General features: G+C 48.9%; 1 protein-coding gene across 13 annotated transcripts in view; it reads left to right on the top strand.

Annotated features, from left to right (window-relative positions):
- Foxn3 (forkhead box N3) overlaps nucleotides 1-6,767 on the top strand; it is a 373,587-nt gene that overhangs the window by 226,139 nt on the left and 140,681 nt on the right. The gene's annotated exons all lie outside the window — the stretch shown is intronic.

Here is a 6,767-nt window from a genome sequence, read left to right as displayed (position 1 = left end):
GTCAATCGAAGCGCCTCATCTGCGACTGGAGGGATGGCTCAGCCAGTGATGAAGAGCACAGGCTGCTCTTCCAGAGGACTCAGGTTCAATTCCCAGCATCCCCATGGCAGTTGTGTAGTCAGTCTCCTACCTCTGTGGAACCGATACCTCAGGTAAATACTAACTAAAGGATGACTTGGGTCTGCAGTTCCCATTCGTAGCCCTCTGGCTACTTTAGGAATGTGGCAGTTGGGTACCTACACCAGGTACCTACACCTTGGCAGGAGCACGTGTTAGCAGGGGGCCTGGCACCCCTCCCCCATTACCTAACTTCCTTCTAGTAGGCCCCTCCTCCATTATCTCCCAGCCACAAGCTATGGACTGACCCGTTAGTATGGGGGGGGGTCTTTGGAGTAGTGGGGGCATGTAAATTCCAAGCCAAAAGGTGGTCTTCCTGCTGAAACCCATAAGCTCGTCTTAACCATGGGGAAAAACTCAAAACAGTGGCTTTGTCCTCCATGAGGATTGTCTCCAAAACCCTGAACTGGCACTCCTCACAGCCGCTTAGGTCATCAGAAGCAAGGAATGTCTGAAAAACTTGTGCAGACTAGAGGAGGCTGGGAGACAGGGTGACTACACAGGAAACATGATCCTGGAACAGAAAGGGAGCCTTAGACAGAAAAAAAAAGTGCACATCAATAACTTGTGCATTCAGCTGAGAGTAATGTGCTCATGTTGACTCCTTAGTTGTGACATATGTGCCACAGTAATGTAGGCTGTACGGTGGAAACCCGAGCTGGGACATGGAAACTCCCCAGGTTGTAGCAGAAAACTCGCTCCCCAAACACAGAGCCACTGAAGTGCTGACCACCAGGACTTCTTCCTTCCTTCCACCCTTTGTAGGATATGCAGAGCCACAACAAGGGTGTCACGGTCATTTAGCAAGCACAGTTCTTGGCTCTTTCTCATTGTGAAGTGCTCAGCTGTGCTTTGTAGAGTCCCCACGGCTGAGTTCAGGGACTGAGGCCAAATCAGCTTGCATAAGGACTCTACACCTTTGCCAAGGCGGGGTGCAGGCACGGGCTTCAGGAAAGGGAGGGCTGTTATTTTTGGATGGATGTCTTGCCTTTTCTGCTGGAGAGCACGGTGGGCTGATTTAATAGTTAGTGTGTTTCCTATGACAGCCCTTCCTCGATGGGGCCTCTCTCAGGACAGGATAGGCATTCTTTTCATAGATGCTTCCAGAGTGCCTTCTTAATTACATTTATTTATTCGGTGTATATGTGTGCATTCACATATGGGGTCAGAGGACAACTTGTGGGAGTTCTTTTCTTCACCTGGTTCGCAGGAATTGAACTCCTGTCTTCAGGCATGGTGACAAAGTACCTTTCTTAATCTGCTGAGCCATCTTGTCAGCTTCCCATCAATTTGTAAATGAAATTTCCAGCTCACCCCCAACCTTTTCTATGTCTGATGGTTAAGTTAAAAGATAGCATCCTAGTGGGTGAACTAAGCTTGTGTCTCTTGGGGACCTTATGGGGTGGCATTTAAATGTTGAAATATTAAACTGATGTTCCAGAGAAGGTTGATGCTCTTACCCGTGTTTGTGACATCAGATGGTTGTAGCAAGTCTTCCGTGTGGCTCTGCTGCAGTGTTTTTATTGGTAGAGGCATCAGTCCAGCGTCAGTGTGCAGGAGAACACCGTGGTCCGCCTTCACAGATGAGGGCAGGTTGTGTGCTGCCCAGGCCGGGTGCTTTCTGGAGCTTCCTGCAGGACGGGTTTTTACAGAGTGGAAGCAGTGGTTTTTGAGCCAGGCTTAGTGAGTTCGGTAGGTTTTCTGGAATCCGTATATTTCAGCAGCTTGGGCTACTGTGGTCAGAGACTCAGATCAAGGGGCTCTTAGCTCCCCATCATGGTTCTCATGACTTCTTTAAATATTATTGCTCTGAGAATAATGGCACCTTGTCTCCTCATAACTTATTTTAATGCGGTGTTTAGAAAACACTTGAAGAAATTTTTCTTCTCACTTTTTAAAAATGTGATGTCCTCCATGTTCTTTCAGTCTCTTTCTCTGTGCCTCCTTCCCCCATCTCTGTCTCTGTAGCAGTTTAATAATGTGGAGCCCTTCCAAGCATTTGGTGTTTCTGATGGTAAGGTTCTTTGTGGAATGGATGAGTTTTAATGTCCAGTCATCGGTTTCAGTGGATCCTTCCTACTACTGTAGCCTTGTGATTTATCCTTATAGTTTTTAAATAGAGTAATCCAGTAGTCTATGGTCATTGTGTAGTCACCTCAGGGGCTCATCCATCTGTTTGTTTTGACCAAGTCCTGAGAGAGCCCACCAGGTAATAGCTTTGGCCTAAAGGATAAGAGTTATGACTGCTCCTGGCCCCCTGGGAAAAGCTGTTGGTGCTTGGGAAACTCACTCAGTTAGGAGATCAGTAAATCCTGAGAATGTTAAGCTTGTTAACCTAACAGTGTTAATTCCTCCACTGAAATGCTGAATTTACACACAGCAAAAATAACTTATTCATTGCTTGGGTAGGATGATACATCACACACACACTTACACACACACACACACACACACACACACACACCATCCTAATTTTGTAAATATCATGTGGTAGAAGAACTACGAAGCCATAGTAAAGCCAGTCTTAGCTGTTAGGTCGTTGTGTTCTTTTGTGTTTCCCTTTGGGCAGGCCTGCAGCACAGGAGAAGACAGGATTAGTGCCATCCGCACTGGGCTCCTGCTTCATGGCAAGGGCCATCTGATGGGAATCATAAACAGTTCTCTGAATGCCCTTCGGTGTCAGAACACATTCATATAAACTTTATTTTTAAAGGGCGATGTATTATATATTTGGAAAGTTATGTTTAAGTCGGGACTTTTTCCATAGAGTCCTTTTTAAAGGAATATTAAAAGATTGCAATCGATATGAAGCCCCATTGTGCTAAATTGCTAGGTGAGCGTGCTGCTGTCGTAAGGGGGCACAGGAGCTCTCTGCACTAGTATTTCTAGATGTGCGTCTCATCTTGTCAGGAAGATTGGAGTGGGTGGGTAATGGAAAACATTTCAAATCTAGGAATACTCTCTTATTTGTAAGAGTTACGCTGCCCAGTGTGAGCTTTAAAATCCATTAGTTGACTATAATTTTATTTTCATATCAAATCACATTATCTATTGACTTCCATTATGTTCTGTCAGTTGGTCTCACAGAATAGCTTTGACCTCGGCGTCTTGCCTTGGGTGTGCTGTGCATTGTACATTTAATTCTTATTCAGCGCTGCGTGATTTTATTTACTTGGAAAGCAGCCCGTGTTATCTCGGAGCGGTTAGAGTCTAGGTGCATCTCATGAATACTGGGCCCATTCACTGCTTGGAAGGCAAATGTGTGTGCGGCTGACAGTGTCTCTTTTACTCAGGTACTGAATAAAATTCCTGTCCCAGAGAGCCAAGCTAGTTGGAGGCATTTGTCATCTTCTGTGGTCTGGGGGCACCTGCAGCGCCTGCTTCATGTTTAGAGCAGAAGTGTGAGGAGTCCGCTAAGTTTTTGCTGCCCTAACTCCTGAGCCAGGGAAAACAAAGACACCCGTGTGCTTTTGATGCCTCCTGAGAAGAAAGCTGAGGTGTGGATGGAGCCCAGAGGGGGGCTAGAGGCTTTTCATATTTGCTTAGCGTCTATTCCTCTATTTGCTTCTCCAGACAGCCCAGCTGAGGGCTTGGCAGCTCCCTCACACCTGAGGGGACGACTGCAGATGGAGCTGACTCGCTTGCTCGCAAGGCGCAAGGCGCAGTTGGTTGTCAAACCTTCCACTTTCCAAGAAGGGGAAGAAAGGGATCTGTGGCGGAAATAGGAAACAGCTCTAGAAAGGGAAACTGCACCAGAACAAGTGACCTACAGCAGGAAGAGAAACGGCTTTTCCTTGCCTTTGCTATAGTGTAAAATGACAAGTGATTTCTTCAGCAGTGCAAAACCAACCACCCCACACCACGGTCCCACCAGAGTCTCCACTTTCTCCAAATTTAAAGAGGATTCGGGCACTGTCCGTGAGACGGTTCAGCTGGTCAGGCCCGTGCTTGCCAAGCCGGACCCAAAGCCAATCACCAGCGCCCAGAGAAAGATGGAAGGAGAGGACCAATTCTGAAAGTTGTCCCCTTACTTCAGCACGCGTGGACACACAACCACACGGAACAGTAGTAGGAAGGAAATGTACAATACGGAGTGAGAGAGATGGCTCAGTGGGTAAAGCACTTCCTGTTCAAGTGTTAGGGACATGAATTCGGTTCCCCCCAGGACCCATGTGAAAAGAAGTGTATAGCGTCACACGTCCGTGATCTTAGCACCGGGGAGGAGGAGGCTAGAGCATCCCTGGGCCTCAGAGGCCGTGCCAAAACATGGGAGCTCCAGACAGGGGAGACCCTGTCTCAAAAAATGAAGTGGGGAGCAATCAGGAAGGATGAATGATGTCAATTTTAGTAACTGTCACCACCATTCATATGTGTCAGACACATGCACACACACATGCTCGAGAGCATGCGAGCACGCACATACACACAAATACACACACACACACACACACACACCCTTGCATGCACGCACTCGCAGTTTAATAGATGGAACAGTGGACCATGATTCCTAAGAGATTTGAGGCAGTCAGGAGAAGGATTTGTCTCCTGTGTGTTGTCAGTCAGGATAGGTGCAGTCAGTGATCTTACTAAGTTATCAGTTATCTGATCACTCACTCCCAGCTCCCCATCCAAGGCTTCTCTAGGCAGCTTCTGTTCACAAGGCAGGGCTCCTTTGAAATGAGAGGAAAGCCTGCTGCCTTCCTGCCCTGCCGCCTGAGAGAACCAACATGACAGCCAAAAGCCTACCAGAAGGAGAAGCTAGCAGACACCTGCACCGTCAGCGAAGCGGGATCTGAAGTCATCGACAGAAAGATCTGGGCTCAACGTCAGAAGAATGATCTCTTGTCAGAACAGACATCAAAGCTGGGTGGACTCTTGGGTTGAGGCGTGGATGGTGGACAGAAAGACTGAGGTGACCCTGGTGGGCGCGGTCAGAGCCAGGCAGCTGCCTGGGTCGTCTCAAAGGCCTTCCCCATCTCTGGAGAACTCAAGCTTCCCCTTGCAGACTAACCTCTCAGATCTGTTGGCCTGCCAGTGGGGTGGAGTGTACTTGCTTGGTGTGGTGTTTGCAGCTCTCCAGGCCTACAGTGTGAAGTGCAAACCAAACATGAGGGCCGGCAGGCCTGCCCTGCTCCTCAGAAGCAAGGGTTCAGGCCTCAGGCCTCAGGCCTCGTCCTGGGAGTGGGTCCAGCTCTCTGGCTGGACTGACTTAGTTCTTTGTTCTGCTTCGTCTAGTTCTTTGATTCTCGCCCGCAGTTTACCTCCTCGTTTTAGTGACACTTGCTTCCTTGTGAATTTTGACCTGCAGTGTTTTGCTAAGAAGATCGTTTCCAAAAGCTGTCGATCAAACCATGCAGACTGTCCGTCCCCCATTGTTTATCCAGTGAATTAATGAGAACAGTCCTCACCCTTATAGAAGTCTTCTTGAAGGAGCCAGGCAGGTATCCTTGTCTCGTAGGATCAAGTGGTTTTTGTCCAGAGCCTTTGGGTTTTTTTCAGACACCAGGTCCTGCTTGTATCGTTCATCAACTCATTACTGAGACCCTGCGAATCTTCAGGAATTCCAAAGCCCTCCATGACTGGTGGTGATTGTCCTGTTGTCTGGAGAAAACGCCCAGAAGCCACCAGACACCAGTCTTCTAATCTTATCTTTTTCCAGAACATGTTGCTAATCACAGTAGGCCAGGTTGAGACCTGTTCTGTGTGTTTACTCTGACATGGAAAGTTCTTGTGGAGGTCTGTTCACCAGCTGCTCACACCCCCCCCCCCCCCCCCGCCCTGTTCCTCTAAGGGACTTCGATGCCCCCTCCCCATGCGGTGCTCCTGAGGAGTGAAGGTGAACAGGAAAACAGGGTCAGAGGCAGCTCCTCCCCGCTATAGCTTTCTACATCTCTCCCCCCCTTCTGCTTTGTCTTCCTTCCCCTCCCCCACCTTTCTCCTCCCTTGCCCCACTTCCCTCCCCATTTGCGAGGCTTTTGAGCAGAAGAAATTTGTTTTTAACTACAAGGAGAGCAGTATTTCTTCCTCCTCCCCCTAAGCTAAAACCATTCCTCACCTGCCATCTTTTTTTTTTTTTTTTTAATACCCTTGGAGAAACTGAGGCACATAGAGGTTTTAATCCCTCTTTACACAGAGGGAGAACTTGCTGGCCTGGCCTCGGCAAGCCTGTCCCACCCCCGGTCCGCGTAACCAACTTCCCCTCCACCTGCACTGCCACTCTGCCATGGAGAGACCTAAATCACTCTACAGATGGACCGAGCAGCTGGGGCATCCTCGGGAGGAAGAAGGAAGAAGCCAGTTGGGAAGGAACATGGGAGCAGAAAAATGAAAATGACCTAAAGATGTCAGGCTGGCAGAGGCTGGCAGTGGCTTCCCCAGCCCACACCCCCGTGTCGCCCCTTTGTAGGCCAACAGTCATAGCAGGGCTCCACCTTTAGCCCATATCCAGTCAGCATGGCGCCCTTGGCTGCTTTGTCAGCGGGTGATGGAAGGACATAAGATCCACAGGAGCCCTGCCGCAGACTGGTGTCCTCGGCCTACCAGGCACCCTCCCAGCTTCTGTATGCACACCTGGTCCAGAGCCAGTCTCAGCAAGTCTCAGAAAATGACTCTTGCTTGGTCACTCCCTCAGTAAGCGAATGTGGACTAGT

This window comes from Mus musculus, chromosome 12, assembly GCF_000001635.26.
Source record: "Mus musculus strain C57BL/6J chromosome 12, GRCm38.p6 C57BL/6J".
Taxonomy (NCBI): Eukaryota; Metazoa; Chordata; class Mammalia; order Rodentia; family Muridae; genus Mus; species Mus musculus.
Note: the sequence above shows the minus strand (reverse complement) of the source record. Positions and strands in the feature narration are given on the sequence as shown.